The sequence below is a fragment of the Fukomys damarensis genome, unplaced genomic scaffold (assembly GCF_012274545.1).
Source record: "Fukomys damarensis isolate Sample0158 unplaced genomic scaffold, DMR_v1.0_HiC HiC_scaffold_16, whole genome shotgun sequence".
Classification (NCBI taxonomy): Eukaryota; Metazoa; Chordata; class Mammalia; order Rodentia; family Bathyergidae; genus Fukomys; species Fukomys damarensis.
In genome coordinates, this window is record NW_022900928.1 from 57,106,975 (window position 1) to 57,128,841 (window position 21,867).

General features: G+C 35.6%; 1 protein-coding gene across 1 annotated transcript in view; it reads left to right on the forward strand.

Moving 5' to 3' along the window:
* Ddx10 (DEAD-box helicase 10) overlaps window positions 1-21,867 on the forward strand; it is a 291,709-nt gene that overhangs the window by 209,933 nt on the left and 59,909 nt on the right. The window lies entirely within an intron of this gene.

Consider the following 21,867-nt stretch of genomic DNA (forward strand, 5'->3'; position numbering starts at 1 on the left):
ATAGTTTTCTATCTTTTCACTTTCAGTCTGTGGGCTTCTTTTTGCAGTAGGTGTGTTTCTTGTATACAACATATTGTTGGATTTTGCTTCTTATTCCATTTTGCCAGTCTATTTCTCTTGATTGGTGAGTTGAGGCCATTGACATTGCTGGTTATAACTGATATGTACTGACTTATTATTGACATGTTATTGGCCTTTTGTTGACTCTTTTTACTTTTTCACCTTCTCCTTTTAGTTTCTTGCCTTGCCTATTTGATTTGCTGTGTGGGGCCTCATGGTGTTGTTGCTTTCATTGTCTTTTTCTAGGATCTTGTTTAGAATTCCTTGTAGTGCTGGTTTGGTATTCATGTAGTTTCTCAGGTGTTCTTTGTCGTGGAAATTTCCCCATCCATTTTGTAAGAGAGTTTTGCAGGATACATCAGTCTAGGTTGGAGGTTGTTCTCTTTTAGTACTTGAAATATCTCATTCCAGGCTCTCCTTGCCCCAAGGGTTTGTGTTGAAAAGTCTGCTGTGATTCTGATGGGCTTTCCTTTGTATGTGATTTGTTTCTTTTCTCTTACTGCTTGTAGTATTTTGTTCTTCTGTTGGGTTTCTGGGATCTTGATTATTATATGTCTAGGTGTAGATTTTTTTGATTGTAGCTAGTTGGAGTTCTATATGCCTCAGTTATCTGAATGTCATATTCTTCCCTTCTGTTTGGGAAGTTTTCTGTCATTAATTGTTTGAGCAGCTTTTTAAAGTCATTTGTATTTTCTCCTGCTACTTCATGGATTCCTCTCAGTCTTTTGTTATTTTTCTTTGCATCATCTAGGAGTTGTTGGATCGATTTCTCATGATCTCTTACTCTTTAAGAGACCTCTCTTTTCATGGTCACTGACTGCAATCTTATCTTCTATATCTGAGAGTCTATCTTTGCATTCTTTTATTCTGTTGCGTACACTTTCAATAGAGTGTTTAATCTCCTGGATATCTGTTTGAATCTGTTTTATGGATTCCATTTCTTTCCTATGTAGGGCATTTATTTTTTCCATTTCTTTCTTATGCTGGGCCTTCATGGCTTCTATCATGGTCCTGAGCTCATCTATTTTTTTGTCAATTTCTGCTCTAGAGTCTCAAATCACAGCTTCCATTTTGCTCACTATCTCTATGGTTATCTGGGAAATTATTTCTGTTTTGAATTTTTCCAGAGCCTGATTGATCTGTTTTGTTACTTCCTGTGCTTTGAGTTCAGGGTGTCCTGGTGGTTCACTATTGGCCTTTTCATCCTCATTTGCCCTACTGTTTGCCATTGGTAAACTGGAAGTCTGTCCTTGTGTCTTGCTTAAGTATTTTCTCATTTTTATTTTTGTTGTCGGACTGTCCTTGGTTTAATCTCTGGATTATCACCCAAATCTTCCTGATATAGTTGCGCCCTAGTGTCTGTGTCTCTAATGACCCACAGACATTGTCATCTTCATAACATCAGAAAAAATAGCTCATGAAATCAACTGCAATGCTTTATCCCAACTGATACAATCAGCAACACATTAAGATCAAGCACAACTTTGACACTGACCATCGGTGGTAGTCACTAATCTATCACCCTTAAATCATTTGAATTAAATTGAAATCAAGAAGCAGTCCAGAACATGTCTGCAGTGAACAAAATTTCAGTATAGTGTATTTACCATTTAATGGCTCAGAGAGAGCGAGGATGCAAGACCCCTGATCTCAGTTAGCTGATGGCTGAACCCCATGACGCTGACTGACCTCGGGCTGCAAGGCCCAGATTGAGTTCCCCAACCTTCTGAATGGTTGAACTCTACAATGTTCTATTACAGGTTTCCCCACGCCCTTTCTTTAATGATGTTCAAAGTTGGGAACTCAGAAAAATACCCTTTTTGATCACCTCTGCCTCTGCAGAGTGCGTCCAAAGACTGGCACAGTCAGGAGGTCTGAGAGTGTGGGGGGCAGGGGGGGCTTATGGAGGTTCAGGGGCGCCCGCGCGGCTACATTCCTGGCACTGGAGGGATAGCAGCTGGGTCGGGAGCAGGCGTGGCTCTCCTTCCCACAGTTGATCAGGGCCCAGGCTACCTCCCGGCACTTGAGCGATGGCGGCTGACTCAGGAGCTGGCATGGTTCTCCAAAATTTATTCATTTTTAATTTTTACTTACTTGTTTCTCCCTGGAAGAGGAGCTGATGAAGCTGAAATCTACTGTAACATCTCCTTGTAAAGAACTAATTGCCTCAGTGAACTTTAGATGACATGTCAAAATTTATTTGTGGATATAGGCATATACTGCACCATTGGTACAGCAGCAGGAAGTTTATTTATCTTTTTTTAGCCCCTTTCTTTTGGCCAGTTACTATGCTTTCATTGAAGTATAATCTTTACACTGATTTTCTTTTCTTGTTTTCTTCCCCTAATGTGACAACTCAATTTTCCCTTTGGAATGAAATTATGATTACTTGAACATCATTCCCTGCCTTTTCCACAGTAGCCTGTAAAGTCTTGTGACACAGCTCTTTGTGGTGTTTAACCTTTGTTCTGGATGAGGGTCTTTATTTGACATATCATTCATTATCGTGGGATTTTTTTCGTCTTAAGGACTTAGGTTTCTTCCATCATGAACTGCCAAATGCTTGTCTTCCTTTGTCATTTGCTTACCAAAGCCATGTTTTAGTGCAGAGAATTTGTGTATTAGAGATAAACGCTTGATTTTTAATTATAATTTGGAAACTTAATAGGTATATGAACTTGGGAAAATTACTTAATGTTGTTAAACCTCAGTTTACTGATATGCAAAGTGCAGATACCTACTAAGTGGAACTGAAATTCTTCTGCCTCTTTGTGGGGATGGTATAGGGGATCAAACTCAGTGGCACTTTACCACTAAGCTGTATCCTCAGCCTTTTTATTTTCTGCATTGAGACAAGTTCTTGCTAAATTGTTCAAGCTGCCCATGCCTGTTTCAACCTTCTGAGGAGCTCAATACAGTTGTGTGTCACCATCCTAGCAGTTTTTCTGTTTTTTTTACATCTTCCTAGAGTTCTACATTTGGCCCTAACTGAGATTAAAGATACAATATTTTTTTCCAAGTCTTCTAAACAATGATATTCATCAATTAGTTTCATTTTTCCAAAAAGAAAAAGTTTCCTACTTATATATAGTTTAGTTTATACTCTGGAGCTTTTTTCAAGTCACTGTGATAGAATAATATTCATAAATGTATAATTTTTCTGAAATCATAACTTCATTTCTCTTACCGTTAAAAATCATGGAAAAGATTTTGAGATAGGTTTTGGGAGCATTTATTGACATAGTTAAATAATATTTCGTGTACCTATTTTGATATAGGGACAATATTGGAGTGCAAAAATGACAAACAGAAGTCTATTACTTTCACCTGTTTTCATTATTGAGTTATGACAAAGTGAATCCCTCCTGCTCTAACCTGACCACTCTAACAAGCTGGGTAGGTGATGGGAGTAAAGAAAGAGTCAGCAGTATTTCTTCACATAATTTTTCCTAATGGAAGAATTGAATTTGCATTCCAATGTGGTCATTTTGACATGGCAACTTAAAATTAACCTTGTGGAGGTGGCTATGTCAAGATGTTTTGCTGATGCTTACACTCATCAGGACCAGGTTTTACAGGTATAATTGCATACCTTTTCAACTTTAAAGACATGATGTTCAAAAATTGTGCTAATAATTGATGACAGTTTCTTAACATGCAGATTTTAAAGAGTAGCTTTGAATAACATTCCACTTGACAAAATACTTTCTTGTCAGTTGCACTAGTCCATTCACGTTGCCATAACAGGATACAACAGACAAAATTAGTTAAACAACAAAGATTTATTTTCTTACAACTCTAGACCTAGCAGTACAAAATGAAAGTATTGTCAGGACTGTTTTCTGGTGAGGACTCTCTTCCTGACTTCTACATGGCTGCCTTCTAAGTCTTGACATAGCATTTTTCCCCCTGTACTATGCAAGAAAGGAAAAAGAGAGGGAGGGAAGGAAGGAGCGGGGACAGAGAGAGAGAGAGAGAGAGAGAGAGAGAGAGGGATCTAGTGTCTCTTCCTTCTCTCATAATGGCACCAATTCTTTTGGATTAGGGCCCATGAATTCATTATCTCCTTAAAGACTGTATAGCTAGAGTCACATTGGAAGTTAGATCTTCAACTTACAAATATGGAGGCACACAAAATTTGGTTTTGTATTAGGTATTTGATATGTGAAAATTATTAGATATCATTTTAATTTCTAAAGGCCTCTCTAATGTGTACACCCAACATATAAACAGATTATCAGCATGTATTCTAATAAGAATGATAGTAAATATAGTTTAAAAAGTTTCATTTTAGCTGACTACAGAAACATGAGAGTTTGTATGAAGATACAAAGTATAGGCATTCTGCCAAAAAGAAGTAACATTACGCTCTAGTTAAGCCATTGTTAATAGGGAACCATGAAGAGTTTTAAACAGGATTATGGCATAATCTGGAATCATCTGGTCTAGACTCTACAAGTCGGTAGGAACTGTAAAACTAATTCTTTAGGCCCTAAATCAGTTATTTCTAAACTATATTTTTGGGAAGATCTTTGTTTTCTATGCTATTCTGAGGTCTTTGTAATGATGACTTTGAATTTCCTTCTGTAATTTAAAGTATTTTTTGCATTGTGTTCTCCATTGACCTGGAACAACAACAACAACAACAAAAAATTTTGTTTTTATCACTACCACTATATTTATAGATTGAATTACATTTTTATGTACATTTTGCTGTCTCTTAACTAAGCCATATGTATTAACTTTTTTAAAAATCCCCCTTAAATCATTTTGAAATAATTTAAAACTTTTTCAGTGTACCACGTGCATTGTGAACAGAAAATTTTATAAAATAAAACATGATTTACTAATTTTATCCTCTGGAAACCTCTGCAAACAGATATAACGTAGTAGCTTAATATGATTTTCCCCTCCCCTGCAAGATGAGGAGGCTCTTAAGCTTTGTGTCTGATTTCCTTGGAATGATTGGCTTTGTGCAAGTTTCTCTCCTAAATCAATCTGGTTATTTGAATGTGTTAGATATAAATTAAAGATGAATAAGCACAGTGTGACTATAATGGCAAGCCTGATATTTGAGGTAAAGTAGTTGGGGGAGATCTTATAAAACATGCTTACTTCTACTTTTCTGTACTCCTTTCCTCCTTGCTCTTTTCTTCTCATTTTTGCCTCTTTTTTCCCCCTGCAGCATTATAGTTTGTATAGTGACAGTCCTTTCAATTCAGTAAATACAGTAGACTTTTTGTGGCAATAAAGGATATATCTTAAAGTCTATATAATATTCCCAAATGTTTCATGCTATGGCAGAATATCCTTCAAGACCAAACCATTAGGTGATCTACTAGCAGGTTGTTGAATTGTGAGGTCTATCTAAATAGTTATTTTTTAAAACTGTGTATATCCTAGGGAAAAGCTGGGGAGCATCAGGATTATTCACAATGAAGTAATTGTGATTTGTGAAAAAAAAAATTACAGAAGCAGCCCAACTTCAATAAACTAGATTAAATCATCATCATGAGGGCCCTGTGAAAATGCGTGTCGCAGTGTGGTCCTGGTTTGATCCCCAGTAACCCCCCTCCCTCCAAAGAGGTCAGATTTTTGAAGAATTCTCTGAAGTTGTCGTTATGCTTTTTAATATAATCCTCCATAAAGTGATATTTGCCTAAAATGCTGTATATCCTCTACTCCATAAATCCAAGAACAGGCAAAAATGTTCATATTATTTTGGTGGTGATTTTAAGAGGTAACTCTCAATCCCAGGGTGTTCCATTCATGTGGCTCCACATCTTACCGAGACAGTGGCAGAGTGGAGTGTTGGAAGAGGGGAGACCTTGTCAGGGAAGTTGGGGTGAATCAAGTCCAGAAGTCCGTTTGACGAAAGAAAATTTGTGTTTGATTCCATATTGCAAAGAAACATTTTTTTAAAGCCCCACATAGCCATGGTGATGTCTCTAATGTAAGCAGTTAATCCTCAATTGTGTAGATAATGAGGTAATTTGATATATACTCTTAAATTTTTCTGTATGCAGAGTAAAACTTATTACTTTTCATTGATGGATGAGAGGTTGTATTTATTAAGTTTTTTCTCTGTTAACTTTGATTTCTATTTCTGTTAATACTTTTGGAAATTGCAGAAAATGTATTTTTGTAGTACTTTATAAAAATGTTCTTATAGGAAAGAATTTGGCACCATCATTCTTGCTTTTTCTGGGCCAGTGGTAAGACCTTGAACAAATCATTTAAAATTTCAGCCTTCATCATTTCCTTTTATTTTTAAAGATTTCATATCTAAAATTCTGTGATTCACTTAATGTCCTGCATTCATTCTTCTACCTTTCAAATAATGATTAACATTAAAACACTTAAATACTGATTTTTAAAGGAAGAGCTGTGTTGTGTTATTTTTTTTTACTGCCTGACATGCTGTTCCTGCTTAAGGAGTTTGTACTAGTTTCCATTTAAACTTGGGTCATAGCTCAGCAGATTGCTAATTGTGTTTCATGGGAATACCAAAGAAAACTGAAGATATATTATCTTTGTAACTCATGAGAACAATGATCATATTTTAAGTCTTTATTTTCTCCATAATATTAGTTAATTTGTAAGAAAATTAATAGTTGTTTTTTTTTTTTTTGCCTTTGAACTAGTCTACAATGGAATGAAATTTTGGGTGTGCTACTTTTTTTTTTTTTCTTTTCAGAGAAAATGTAGAGTTGGAGGATACCATTATACAAATAATCTGGTTTTTTGCATCTTATTCAAGCTTACCTTATCATAAGGGATATTGTTGAAAAACTGAAGAAATAAATTAACTAAGGATGTTGTTGCATCTGGGTAGCAGTAGGCTATATAACTGTAAACTTGAGTAAGAGCTACCCAAATTTTTTATCTAGAAGGAAGTTGAATTAAATTATTTTGGTAACATTTGTGATTATTAACATACATTTATTCATTCATTTATAACATTTATTGAACACTTGCAGAAATGCACACATGGGTGAAACGTATTCGGATACCATTGCACTCCATTTGGAGGCTGAGAAACTGTAGTCTAGCAGACATTAAACAGTTTGCTTTAGAATGAGTGGCAGAGCTGGCATTCAACCAAACATCCAGTCACCTGTACCCCTTGCCTCTAACACTTGAGATTTGAACACTTGTATGCACTGCTTTCCAATTTAGTGCACTGTCCTGTCAATATCTAATATGGAAGCTTGCATTTTAAACAAGATTCAAGTAAGAAAGAAGGCAGACTCCAAGGGAAGATAGAAAGGGATAAGAAGGAGAACTTTTAGCTTCAAAGTCTGTCTTCTGTTATGATGATTAGCCCTATAAAATTATGTGAAAATTGTTGAAAAAATTTATACTTTACTACTAGCCTTTTCAAGGGTAGGAAGTAGATAGCTGCTTTCTACCCTTTGGCAATCTAGGTTCTTGTAAAAGCCCTCTTGAAATTTTCCATTTGAATGCTGTATATTGCATGGTTTTGCCTTCCTTGATATTTATAAATCATAGTGAAATCCAAGATATAAGATACTAAAAACAAAATATCTTTTATTTATTTGGAACAGAACAAATCAAAATCACCACATAGCAGTTAAGAGAGACTTTTCTCCAAAATAGATCAAAGAAGAATTTTTCAGTTAACTACCAAATCACTAAGTTTATCTTTCTTTAAAGTGTGGTCATCTTTTGTTACTGTTTTCTAGCAGTTATCCACTAGACATATCTTATTAGATGAAAATGCACATGGTATACTGGACTTTTGAAAATTATCCATTTATTTTATTTATTAGCACTGTTTAGTTTTATGAGGCCTTTTCATATTTTATCTTCTGGGCTACCTTTGATCACCATTTTCCTCTCTTTTTTTTTCTCCATTAACTGAATATGTAATTCTTGGAAAATGGTATGTTATCTGCAAACATTGGAAGTGAATCAATTAACTAGTTACTTCCATGTATCATAGTTGGGAAATATATACAAATTAGAATGTTTTATTTTCATAGAGAGGTGGCATTACCTTTTTGTTTCTTATAACTCTGGATAAGATTACTGCCGTGTTATGTATAGGCCATTTAGGTATCACGTACTATGTTGTCTTTTCTGATAAAATAGTTAAAACTAGCAGTCATCAAATTAAATCATTTCTAGAATTAGATATTTCTTTCCAAAACAGGAAAAGTAGCTAAGCATTTCAAAAAAACAAAACATTGAATAAGTATGTTTTTTCCCCCTTTTATATTTCACTCTATGCAGCAAATTAATTGCTTGGGAAAGGATTGTTCTTATTTTTATTTTGTTCTGGTTTGGTTCTTTTTTTTTTTTTTGAGAAAAAAAATCATATATTGTGTTACTGCAGGTTTATTAGACTGTAAACAGATCACTAGCTAATTTTCTTGAAGAAAGAATATACCCATATTTGAACTAACCTGAAAATCATAGTGTACTAAAAAACACTGATGAAAAATATTTTGATTTTTTTTCCTTTCTAGTTATTGATTTGCTCACAGGAAGAAATAGGTACTGCTTTGTTTGACATAGTGTTCTTAATGCTTGATAAGCCTTCATTTTCAGATGACTGGTGACTGAGATGATGCGTGGATTTTAATAGCCCTGTCAATCATTTCATAAGCAAGCCTGTCAGCAGAGGGGTATTGATTAGAATGAAAATAAAGATACCAGACCATTTTTGTTATTTTCCACTAGATTTTAATCCCTAACAAACCACTTAACTGCTTGGGGTGTCAAATTAAATTTAAAAAATAACAATAACAGTATTAAATTCTAAGATGAATTTATTGAAAGCTTATCTGCACACCTGCAGATGACTTAAATTATCTTAATACACATACTTGCCCTCTAATCTGTTAGCACAGTAGTTATATTGACCAAAACAACCTGGAACTCCTTCCTTTAAAATATAAAAATGCAACAGTGATCTAAGTAAGTAAAATATACTGTCTTGTGATTGTAAAGTTTATATGCCATTTTGGTTCCTATAGATGCACGCAGTTAATATTGCGTGTCTGGACTACTTCTTTATGTACTCTGACTAACCTTCAGATTGCTGAAGAACTGCAAAACTGACTGTACTTTTACTCTTGACTAGAGTTTATGCTTCAAAAGTCCCTGTTCACTTTGCTACTTTATTGAAATTAGCTTAAACCAAAGCATTTTGTTAGTGATTTTCGGTGGGTATTGTTCACTGCTATAGCTAGAGATATGATATACATTTTCATGTACTTGACAAAATTTAGTAAATCTGAGCCCCTTTAGATTTGCTTTTTGAAAACTGTTTAGTAGGCCTCATTGATGTTCATCTCTATAGTTGAAGTCTAGGTTTCCTGCAACCAACACAAGATAGTGTTCAGTAGTAATAAAAACACTAAGTTTGCAGCTGGAAGCCATGATTCTAGTCCAGCCCTGCCATATATGAGCAAGGTGGCCTTAGGCCATTGTATTTAATATCTGATTCCTAATTTCCTTGTCTATAAAGTAGAACTAAAAGCATATCAAATAGATTTGTTTAAGAAGTAAAAATTGGCCTACTAAATGTGCTTTGTAAACTGCATTAATTGTACAGTATCAGAATTCTTATTTCATAATCTTATTATTTCCAGGCCATCTTCTTCAGCTTTGATGATTACATAATTTATAGATCTCAAAATTAACAGAATGAAGCTGAGTCTGTAGTAGCACATAACAACATATCATTCCATTCATCTATAAGTTCCTTATTCTTGAATTTTTACTTGCCTAATGATTCCACTTAATTGATTTTTGGTAAATGAGGTTTTTTAAAATTAATTTTATTGGTACATTTAAATTATACAATGTAGTGACATTCATCAATGGAAATTTGCACCTTTATGTAATCCATCTTGGTTGTTATTTTTTCCCCATTCCCCTGCCCTCCCTTCAACCCCTCCACCCCACCCTGTCTACAAAGACTTTGTTTCCATTTTTTCATGTTAATTACATTCCCATCTTTCTTTCCCCCTACCCCTCCCATTCCCCTTCCCCTTTGCACCTTTTCTTCTTATTTTAAATTACCTATTACACCTTTTAGTTCTTATTTACACTTTCATTTTCTCACACTAGAGAAACTGTTTGGTATTTACATGTGTCCTATGTATTTCACTTAAGAGTACCTCCTCAGTGTGCATCCATTTAGCCATTTCTCTAGTTTCTCATTCTTTATGGCTGAATAATACTCCATTGTATAAAAAAACCCACATTTTCTTTATCCAGTCTCCTGTTGGTGGGCAGTTGGGCTGCTTCCAAGTTTTAGCTATCACGAATTCTGCTGCTATGAACATGGGTGCACATATATCATTGTGGTATGAATCTTTTAATTCTTTGGGAAATAATACCCAGCAGGGGAATATTTGGGTCAAATGGGACCATCAGTCCTAGTTATTTGAGGTAACTCCATACTGATTTCCTCAATGGTTACACAAGTCTACACTCCTACCAACAGTGGAGAAGGGTTCCTTTTTCCCCACAGCCCCATCAGCATTTGTTATTGGTTGATTTCTTGTTAGCAGCCATTCTTTCTGAGGTGAGGTGGAATCTCAGTGTTGTTTTCATTTGCATCTGTCGAATGACCAGTGATGTTGAACATTTTTTCATATGTTCATTTGCTATTTGTACTTCTTTGAGAATCATCTTTATGTTTTGGATACCCATTTTTGGATTGGGTCTTTAAATTTGGGGGTGGTCTGACTTTTTTAAGTTCTTTCTATATTCTAGATAGTAGACCTTTGTCTGAAGAAGAGCTGTTGAAAATTTTTTTCCCACATTGTGGTTGTCTCTTCACCCTATTGGTTATTTCTCTTGTTGTGCAGAAGCTTTTTAACAAAAAGAGATCCCACTTGTTGATTGTTTGTGCTACTTTACAGGCAACTGAGGTTTTCTTCGTAAAATCTTTTCCTACACCAATGTCCTCAAGAAGAGTTCTACCCAACCTCTTTTTCAGCTGGTTTAGTTTTTCTATTTTAATATTTAGATCTTTATTCCATTGTGATTTTTAGTTTAGTGCATGGTGAGAGATATAGGTCCAGTTTTAATCTTTGGCAAGTTGAAACCCACTTTTCTAGCACCATTTATTAAAGAGGCTATCTTTCCTCCAGTGAGGGTGTTTGGCTCCTTTGATGAAGATGAGGTAACTGAGTGTGTCTGAGCTTGTTTTTGTATCTTCTCATCTGTTCCACTGGTCCTCAGGTGTGTTTCTTTGCCAGTACCATGTTGTTTTTATCACAGAAGCTTCATAGTTTAGTTTCAAGTTGGGATTATGATAGCCTCTACCTTCTCTTTATTGCCTAGAATTGCTTTTGCTATTTTAGGTATTATCGTTCCAATGAATTTTTGCATTGTTTTCTCAAGGTCTGTGAAGTATGATGCTGGGATTTCAATTGGGATTGCATTGAATTTATATAGCAGTTTTGAAAATATGGCCATTTTCACTATGTTGATTCTTCTTACCAGAGAGCAAGGGATGTCTTTCCATTTTGTGATATCCTCTTCGATGTCCTTTTGCAGAGTGTTGTAGTTTTCAGAGTAGCCTTGATTTCATTCGTTAGGTGGATTCCTAGGTATAGCCACTTTTTTTAATGATATTGTGAAAGGAACTGATTGTGCCATTTCCCTCTGTGAGTCTGTTTTTCATGTACAGAAAAACTATTAATTTTTGTGTGTTGACATTGTATCAAGCTACTTTGCTGAATTTGGTTATTAAATCTACAAGTCTTTTGGTGGAGTTCTTGGGGTCATCTAAATAGAGTATCATGTCATCTGCAAATAATGACAATTTGACTTCATTTCCTATCTTTATGCCTTTTATTTCTTTCTTTCTCTTGTCTAATTGTTGTGGCTAATGTTCCAAAAGAACAGGAGTAGTGATAGTGAACATCCTTGTCTTGTTCCTGATTTTAGTGTGAAGGATTTCAGTTTTTGCTCATTTAGTATGATTTATATTGACTGTTGGTCTTTCATAGATGCTTTTATCAGATTGAGATAGAGACTGTCTATTCCAATTTTTTGGGGGGTGCTTAGCCTAAATGTGTGTTTTATTTTGTCAAATGCTTTTTCTGCATCTATTGAGATGATCATATGGTTTTTGTCCTTGGCTCAATTAATATAGTGTATCACATTTATTGATTTGCATGTGTTGATCCCTCCCTGCATCCCTGGGATGAATCCCACTTGGTCAGGGTATGTGATCTTTTTATTGATCTCCTGCTTTCTATTTGCCAGTATCTTACAAAGAATTTTTGCATCTGTGTTCATTAGTCAGATCGGCCTATAGTTCTCTTTTTCAGTTGGGTCTTTATCTGCTTTGGGGGTAAAAGTGATACTTCCAGAAATGGATTTGGGAGGATTGCCTCCCTTTTCATTGAAGAGTTTAAACCATAGTGGCAATAGTTCCTCTCTAAATGTTTTGTAGAATTCAGCAGTGAAGCCATCAGAATCCGGAGTTTCTTAGCTGGTAAGGTTTTGATTACGTTTTCAGTTTGATTTTTTTTTTTTTTTTTTTTTTTTAGAATTTTTAAGACATCTTCATTCAGCTTTGGTAATTCATACAAATCTAGGAATCTGTCCAATTCTGTATTTTCCATCTTATTGGCATATAGGTTCTCGAAGTAGGTAGTGATGATCATCTGGATTTTTGCTTGGTTCATTGTAATTTCGCCCTTTTCCTTTGTAATTGCATGGATTTGGGCCTTTTCTTTCCTTTTTGTTGATAAGGTTGGCTAAGGGTTAGTCAATTTTGTTTACCCTTTTGAAAAACTAACTCTTAGATTCATTGATTTTTTTTTTATTCACTTACTTTCCATTGCATTAATTTCTGTCCTGATATTTATAATTTCCTCCCTTGTATGCGCTTTGGGTTTGTCTTACTCTTCTTTTTCTAGACGCTTGAGTTTCAGCATCAGGTTGTGTAATTGGGCTCATTCTGTTTTCCTAATATGAGTAGTCTTTGCTATGGATTTCCCTCTTAAGACTGCTTTAATTATGTCCCATAGATTTCGATATATTGTATTGTCATTTCTTAGGATATTGTTTAAAATTTTTTGGTGCTCTGGTTTAGTATTCATCAAGTTCCTAAGGTTCTCTTTGTCATGAAAGTATCTGATTTCTCCATCAATTTTGAAAGATAGTTTTTCAGGGTACATCATTCTGTGTTGGAAGTTGTTTTTCCTTTAGAGCTTGAAATAAGTCATTCCACGCTCTTCTTGCCTTGTGGGTTTGTGTTTAGAAGTCTACTGTGATTCTGATGGGCTTTACTTTGTGATTTGTTTCTTTTTTCTAACTGTTTGTAAAATTTTATTCTTCTGTTGGGTTTCTGGAATCTTAGCTGTTATATGTCTGTGTGTAGATTTTTTTTTTTTTTTTTTTTTTTTTTGTCATGGCTATTTGGAGTCCTATAAGCCTCACTTATCTGTGTGTCAGTTTCTTTTCCCCTATTTCAGAAGTTTTCTGCCATTACTTCAGTGAACAGTTTTTTTATGTTGTCTGCACTCTCTCCTGTTTCTTCATTGACTCCGATCAGTCTTATGTTATTCTTCTTTGAATAGTCTAGTAGCTGATGGATTGATCTCTCATGGTCCCTTAACATTTTTGTTTTGTTTTGTTTTTTGTTTTTTGAGACAGTGTCTCACTATGTAGTTGAGACTCACTATGTAGAACTCACTATGTAGTCCAGGCTGGTCGCGAACTCACAGAGATCCTCCTGCCTCAGCCTCCCGAGTGCTGGGATTACAGGCGTGCACCACCATACCCGGCTTTAAGATTTTTAAGGAGATTTTTCTTTCATGGTAACTGATTGCAATCCTATTTTCTATATCTGAAATTCCGTTCTGCTGCATAAACTTTCAATGGAGTTTTTAAACCTTGGAAATATGTTTTCATGTCTTTTATGGATTTCATTTGTTTCCTATGTTGGGATTCTACCATGTTTCTCAGCTTCTCTATTTTTTTATTTATCTACTCTAGATTTATTAATCATGTCTTGTAGTTTGGGCACAATCTCTGCTGTTATATTAGAAATTATTTCTCATTTCATTTTTTCCAGATCCTCTTTGTTCTCAGTTCATGAAGTCCAGGTGGTTGAATATCAGATTGTTCCATCTCATTTCCTTTTAGGGTTGCCTTAGGAGATCTGTAAGACTGGTTTTGAGACTTATTTCTGTGTCTTCTCATTTCATCAGATGCAGCCTGCTGTGCCTTTGTTGAGGAAAGTTTTTGCTCACCCAGTGGTCTTCATTTCTCAGCATGCCATCAAGCAGCCTTTATTCTGCTGCTCACCAGTACACCAATGCCTGGGTTTAGAATGGTGATGTTCTCTATCCTGAGCTGACCTGTTGTCTGTGCAGGATTCTGGCTGGGCTCTGTGCACTCTTGGTATTGTATCTGGGTGTGCCTCTTTTTGGGGCCCTTATGTAGCTGTTGTCTGGGGTGCTTTTGGCTTGGGGCTCTGTATCCCAATTCTATGTAGGCTTCTGGCTACGGTCTCCAGGCACTCATCAATGGTATCGGGCAAGCTTCTGGCTGTTGCTTGCATGTCTGTGTAGTTCTTTTCTAGGTAGGCCATTGGCTGTGGCCAGTGGTTTGGTGGGACTCTGGATGATGCTTGCATACCTGTGCAGCTCTTTTCAAAGTGGGCTGTGGCTTGGGCAATTGTGCCTGCACCTCTTGAGTCAGGGTGGGGTGGGGCCCTAGCTGGGACCTGCCTGCAGCCACACCACTATGGTCCACACAGGTCCTCCCAGGTGTGTGTGCGCAGTTACAGATGGTATGGTGGAACTCTGGATGAAGGTTTCACTCGTGTGCAGCTCTTTTCCTGGTGACCTGTGGCTGTGGGACGTGTACCCACACATCTGGGGTCGGGGTGAGACCCTAGCTGGGACTGCCCTGTAGCTCCACCACTCTGGTCCACACAGCTGCTCCCCTTTGTGTGCATGCACTTATTGATGGTATGGCGGAACTCTCGAGGATGGTCAGTAATTGAGATTTTAGTTTATGTATGACCTGCAGGTACCATCAGTTTATACAAGGTTAGCCAATACACAGTCTTCGTAGGTAAAAATGCGGAATTATGTAGCCTACGTTATACCTTTAATAACAGCAGTATATATAGAAACCTATTAAAGGTTATTTAGTTAAAGCAGTGGCCATTTACCTGTCTGCATTTAAGATTGCTCTGAAATAAACCAGAATTAAAGGGTCAACTTAGGATTTTAGCAGACACATCCAAGAATAGACAGAGGAAGAGAATCATGAGAATGAGAAAATGCTTTTACTTAGAAGTTTGGCTTGAATAGCTATATCATAAATATAAATGATTTTTCTGACACTTTGAGGCGTTTAAAGTTCAGTGTATAACTTGCAAATTGTTTTTTTTTTAATTGATTTAATTTATTGGTACATTCTAGGTAGACAGTACAGTTACATTCATTACTGGGATCTTGTACCTTTACATGCCAGGTCTTGGTTCTCATTTTTTCCCCTTGTCCCCACCCTCCCTTCACCCTCTCCCCCCTTCAAACACTTTAATTCCATTTTTACATTTTCTCATATTTTTTTCCTTTTCCCTGTTCCCCCTTCCATATCCTTCTCACTGTCCCTACACCTTTGGTACTCTTCTTCCTATTTGTTAAGTGTCCCATACTTGCAAATTGTTTAATAAATAGGACTTTTCAGGAATAGAAATTTTATTTCTTTTATAGCAGAAGTTGGTAAAATGTGTATTCAGTCTCCTTACAGGGATAAAAATACAAGAAATTTGACATAGGATGAAATATTACAAAATAGACCAATAGATCTTAGGTAGGCATTTGTTAAAATATAAGTGCATGACTTACCTTAGAAAAAGGGCTTTGAGGATTTCAGTATTCAGAATGTTTGGCAATTTAACTAAATGTCCTATAAGGATAAAGGTAATTTAATAGAAACATCTTAGATAGTCACAGTCTGTTGTAAGAATGAGAAAAATAAAGACTTCATATGGTGCCCATATCCTGTGCTTAGCTTAATGCTAATAAATAAGTCACTGTTCCATGATAAACCATAGCTGAGAGACAGACTCTTCTGCTACTTGTAACTTGTTGGGAACGACAGGTGGAACATATTACAGATGTCTTCAGCTATTCCAGAGCTGCTGCTGGCTCTTAAAATTCCTTGGATATCCTGCTTTACTTATAATGCTATAGCACCCTTGCTGACTTCTGCTTTTTTCTTTTGTTTAAAATTGCTTCAACTTGGTGGTTTTTCAAATACTACTTTTTTTTTTTTACTAAACAAGAAGAAAAGTCACTCCACTGCTTAAGAATTACGTAGACCTCCTCATTGGTTCAGTGAGTCTTTTCAATGTATCGTGCCTTCACTGTACAATCCCACTATAAATTTGTTTACTTTTTAAAAATCCTGAGTGCTATTTCATAAAGGATTGGTGAAGCCTATGAGAACAATCACAGTAAAATAATGGGCAAATAAATTTAGAAATAAAAGACCACAGAAATATTGGTGTATAAGGAGCATATCGTTGAGGCTTTCTTAAGAAAGAAAACTCCCATGCCACTCTTGCAGTAGCAGGTTAAGGTTTAGCTCTAAATTGCTACATAGGACTTGATTTCCTACTGTATCCTCAAACATGCATTTGCTGTCTGGTATGTATAGCCCTTTTCCCCACCCTTCCTGTGCTTAGGGGCATTTCTATGTGTGTGTTTCCTTTCCATCTTTTCATATACCCCTAGCAAATTTTATACCCCAAATTTTATTTTAATCATTTCCTGCCTTTCACAGTCTTCTTCACTTGTCCCAGCCCTATGGTAACTCTTCCTTTGACCCATAACAGTTATTTTCACTATCTTGCATTGTGAGTTCTTCATTACCTAATTTTTGTGATGGTAAGAAATTGTACTCAAGCCAGCATTCTCAGACTTTAAGCACTTTGAGAAATGTATATGTTTTTGAGCCTAGTCTATTGATGCCTTCATTCTTATTCACACCAACAGACATGGCTTGTGTCTAGATGTTGCCCACCCCCATGTGGTCCTGGATGGGGCTTTTCAGAGGTGGCTGGATCTATAGGGTGTGATGCTGGTATCAAGGATGTGATTAGCTAAATTAATCCACTGATTGGTTTGGCCTAGTATGGGTAGGATTAAGGGTGCTCCACGCTAGGTGTGAGTGTTGCCCATCCTAAGGGCTTGTAGGCTGGATAGGTTATAAAGGATAGAAAGAGTCACTGGTTACCTGTTGTTTGTTTATTGCCGTTTCTGCTGCTTCTGCTGATCTTCAGCCCACTCTGTGGTATGCAGTGCACAGCCAACTATGGACTGAAACCTACTGTGGACAAAATAAATTTTTCCTAGTTTAACTTTAGCTGTCAGGTATTTTTTTTTTTTTCAGCAGTGAGAAAAGTAAGACACTAGCTTTCTTCTAGAATCTCAAAAGCTTGTGTTTCCCACTCCTGAACCCTTCACAGGCTCTAGCGCAGATCTGAGATTATAACATAGCCAGTGATTCCATGATGGGCTAGGTAAATCTTTGTATCCAGTCAGTGTTTGTATGTGCAGAAAGCATTGTGAAGGAACAACATGTTCATTTAATAATTGGAGCCCTTTAGGGTAGACTTTCTTAGGTTCATTATGGCTATGAGGATGGATTATCCATTCTGTCAAGAAAAAGTAGACTTCTCACAGAATTCTGTACTTTGTTGACTTAAAGTACCATTGTGAATCATTCCCCATTATAGTGCCATTACTCTGGACTTTATATTTTATATTGTTTGGAAATGAACCTTGAGATAGCATAAAATATGTCCATCGAAGCACACTATAGCAATAATATATACATTTAAGCACCCAATATTTTAGTAATTTATACTGAGAATTGTGCTACTTATTTGAATTTAGTGGCATGGAGCCAGAAATCTCTAGAACATTTTGGTGAGAGGGCATGGGACAGAAGAAAGAGTGACCAGAATGGTAGAGAAAACTGAAATGAGCAAAGATGAGTTTTGCACATACCTGGAAGTATCCTCAGTGTGTTCAAGTGACACCAGTGGCTTCCCCTTACCCAGCCTCCCCGACCCTCCCACCATTCCCTTCCTCTCTCCTTTCTTTTTTACTTCTTTCCAACAAGATCTTGATAAATAATCCAGGCTTGGCTGGAACTTATTATGTTACTCATGCTGACCTCAAACTCCTGGTCCTCCTGCCTCAGCTTCTGGTGTGCTGGAATTACAGGAGTGCCCCACTACTCCTGGCTTATTGTAGCTTCTTCATGATTTTAAACAGAACTTTTGGAGATCTGGGAAGCCTGCACATGTACCTGGAGTATCCACACTGTCTGTGTTTTCTGTAGTGATGAGGACAGATGTGGTTTACTATCTTTAAAGAAGGTTTGTTTTTATTCTTAGCTATTGGTATTTTTCTTCCATCTATCACCATCCTCTAGTAATGTCTGTACATCTAGTACTTTTGAAAAAACATACCTCACTGAACAAGACTGAACTGAATAATTGTCTGATAGGTATGTGCTATTTGAAAATATGTGTAAGATACTATTAGATTAGAAAAAATAATTTTAAAAGTTTCTAAGTTCGTGCTAGTTCTTGTAATTGCACATGTTCACAAAGATGACATAAATATATTCCTGTCACTCGAGGGGTTGGGAATGGAAGGATCTAAAGCTTTTTAATCATAAAAATTCTTATTTTAAAAAGTTTAATAACCTTGGAACCATAGAATTAAAGCCAGATATCCTTAGCATGCCTACAAAGCTCTTCCCAAACTGGCCCATGTGTACTTTTCTAGCCTTGATTCCCATTATTCTCTAATACTTCAGTCTTAGTCACTATACTCACCCTTTCCCCTGTATCCTGTATGTTTTAGCACATTCTTAAGACTGTTTCAAATCTCTTCTGTAACATTTCTACTATGCTATTAGATTCCTTTTGTGTCTATGTTTATTCTTATATAGTAATTCTACTAACAGACATATAATTACATAGAAATCTTTCATCCATGTAACTGGACTTGTAGATGTTCAATAAATATTTGCTCAGGAAAAGGAAAAAAATGATATGCAGTGAAAGTTCATAAATTTATATGATAGCTTTTTTCTTTTCTACCATTGTTGAAGATTGAAGTCTTGGCTTTGCGTGTGCTAGATAAGCATTTCACCACTGAGCTATGCTGCCAGCCATAGTAGCTTCTTAGGATGATGATCCTTTAGGATTTACTTGAAGAGTGTTATTAATTTCATATACCAATTTTAAAATGCAAGATTGGTTAAATTGTTTTTATAGAGAGAATTATTAAAAACAATTCTATATTAAAGTCTGAAGATGGGGCCGGGGATTTAGCTCAGCGGTTCGGTGGCCTGCCTTGCAAGTTCAAGGACCAGAGTTCAATCCCCGGTACCAAAAAAAAAAAAAAAAAAGTCTGAAGATGGGTTCTAGCTCTACCAATATATTGAAGTTCTCTGAACTCATTATTTATTTCCTTATCTGTGAAATGTTACCAGTTTCATTCATTTGTTCATTAAACAAATACTGGTACACTATACATTATTATCTTTAAATTTTAACTTACAGTTATTTTTTCTCTGTCTCTCTTGTTTCTCTCACCCCTTCTTTTTCCCCTTTGTGTCCACCTTGGTCTTCCTACTTGTATTGCCTAGTAGCTGTTTATGTGCTTTTGGAAAACTTATTTTTTGGTGAAAGTGCACAAGCTCTGTTTCAAATAGAGTTTGTAGCCTCAGCTATATATTTTAAGGAAATATATAGTCCAAAACCTGAATGATATATGGAAATTGCTTTTGTTCATTCCTCACCAGGACAGCATTGATTGCTAAATAGAATATTAAGGAGAATGATATTTGCTATTTTTTTTCAAACAGAAGGTAATAGAAGAAATTTGATGAATGTATGGTGTGGGTGAGTTAGCTGATTTCCAGGTGTTCATCTCAGAATATGTTTCTCCTGTGTAAACAAAATATGTTTTTCGCTTTTGTCTTTCTGAATGGTAAATTGATTAATTGTACAATTAATGGAATTAATTGTATTCAGACTCACTATAAATGACTGTGTGGCAAACTGTAAAAAGGTGAAATTTTGAATTTTAGTACTTGGTTTTCATTGAGTGTGTGAATTTGATGGAATTGAGTTATAGGATATTAAAATTATGATGAAGTTAATTGATTTTGTCCCAAAAAAATGTGAGGTTGTAAATGAGAAAGTGAGGATAATATGCTTTGACTGGTCATGTCATGTTTTAACAGGCAATTTACTAGGTTAGTGCTGAGAAATTTAATAGATCAGTAAAGTAGGGGATAGTAAAATTGAAATATCTTGTTGCATTCTTTTCTTTAAGCTGAAAGTAATAATGATATAGGAACTGATATTAAATGAAATTTTTATCCTTTGTAGAATATAGCATACTTAAATGCAATGTGCCTAAGATGAAGACTCTTCAAAAGAATTTTAAAAGGTGTATTTATGCACTTTTAAATGAGAGTTATCAATCTTTTTTCCTGATTACAAGCCATTATTTATTATATGCTGCTGTTGCTAGCTTTGCTCATTTTAATGTTACTCAGATCAATTAAATTTAAATATAACTCTAAAATGAATAATGGAGCAGATTTTTAAAAAAATTACCATAACTGAATAACAAAATTAATAGTATTCAAAATGCAAAACATTTTAGAAAAGTGATATTTTGCTCACACAAGCATATTCTTGCATCCTTTTTTTGAAAAATGCTTTCTCATAAAAAAATACAACTTCTAGTAAAGACACCTATGTGACTTTTCGGTGAAACAATTATTGTGACTAGGGGACTTGGAGATAATTTATGATTCATTCACACTTTTTAAGAAGAAAAGGCTGTATTTATTACACTAAATAATGTTAGGGGTGATTGCTTTTGCCCATTTTATTGTCTTAATGAGTTATACTCAGAAACTTTTTTAGAAAATGAAATTTGTAGTTGTATTTATGTTCTGGTCTGTATTTCAGATCATGATTTCTTTCAATATTTTCAAAATAAGAAAAAAATGGAATTTTAGGCTACTTGTGATTTAAGTTCAGCTGAGTTTGAAATGTCTACTTTCATAGAAGCAAGCTTTGACCTGGGTGATCAGAAAGAATGCATTCTGTACCAGTTTTACAAATATATGGACAGTAAAATTAGCTATGTTCTGAAAGCCAGTATAAAAGCCTGACTTTTTGTTGTATGTTAGAAGGCAGCTGGACCCAATTTAGCCTTCAGACCATAGAGGAATTATATTTCTGTTTTCAAGCAATACATTATTATGGATTTTACTGTCTTAAAATTATCATACTTTTCTCTATTCTTTGTGAAATTTCTTTTTCAGCTTTAATTGAGTTTATTGGTACATTTTAGGGATACAGTACAGTTACATTCATTGTTGGGATCTTGGACCTCTGCATGACAAGACTTGATTCTCATTTTTTCCCCTTACCCCTGCCCTCCCTTCACCCCCTCCTCCCCTCCCCATCTACAAACACTTTATTTCCATCTTTTCATTATCTCACATTTTTTTCTTTTCCCTTATTACCCTTCCCCTACCCATCCCACCTTCTCTATATCTTTAGCTCCTTCCTTCCCATTTCCAAATGTCAGTAATCTTATTAGGATCTTGTGTATTATTGCAGATTATTCACACCAGAGAAACTATTTGAAATTTCTTTTTTGAGGGGAAGAGGATCAGTACTGGCAATCAAACACAGGGCCTCATTCATGGTAGGCAAACACTCTACCACCAGACCATATC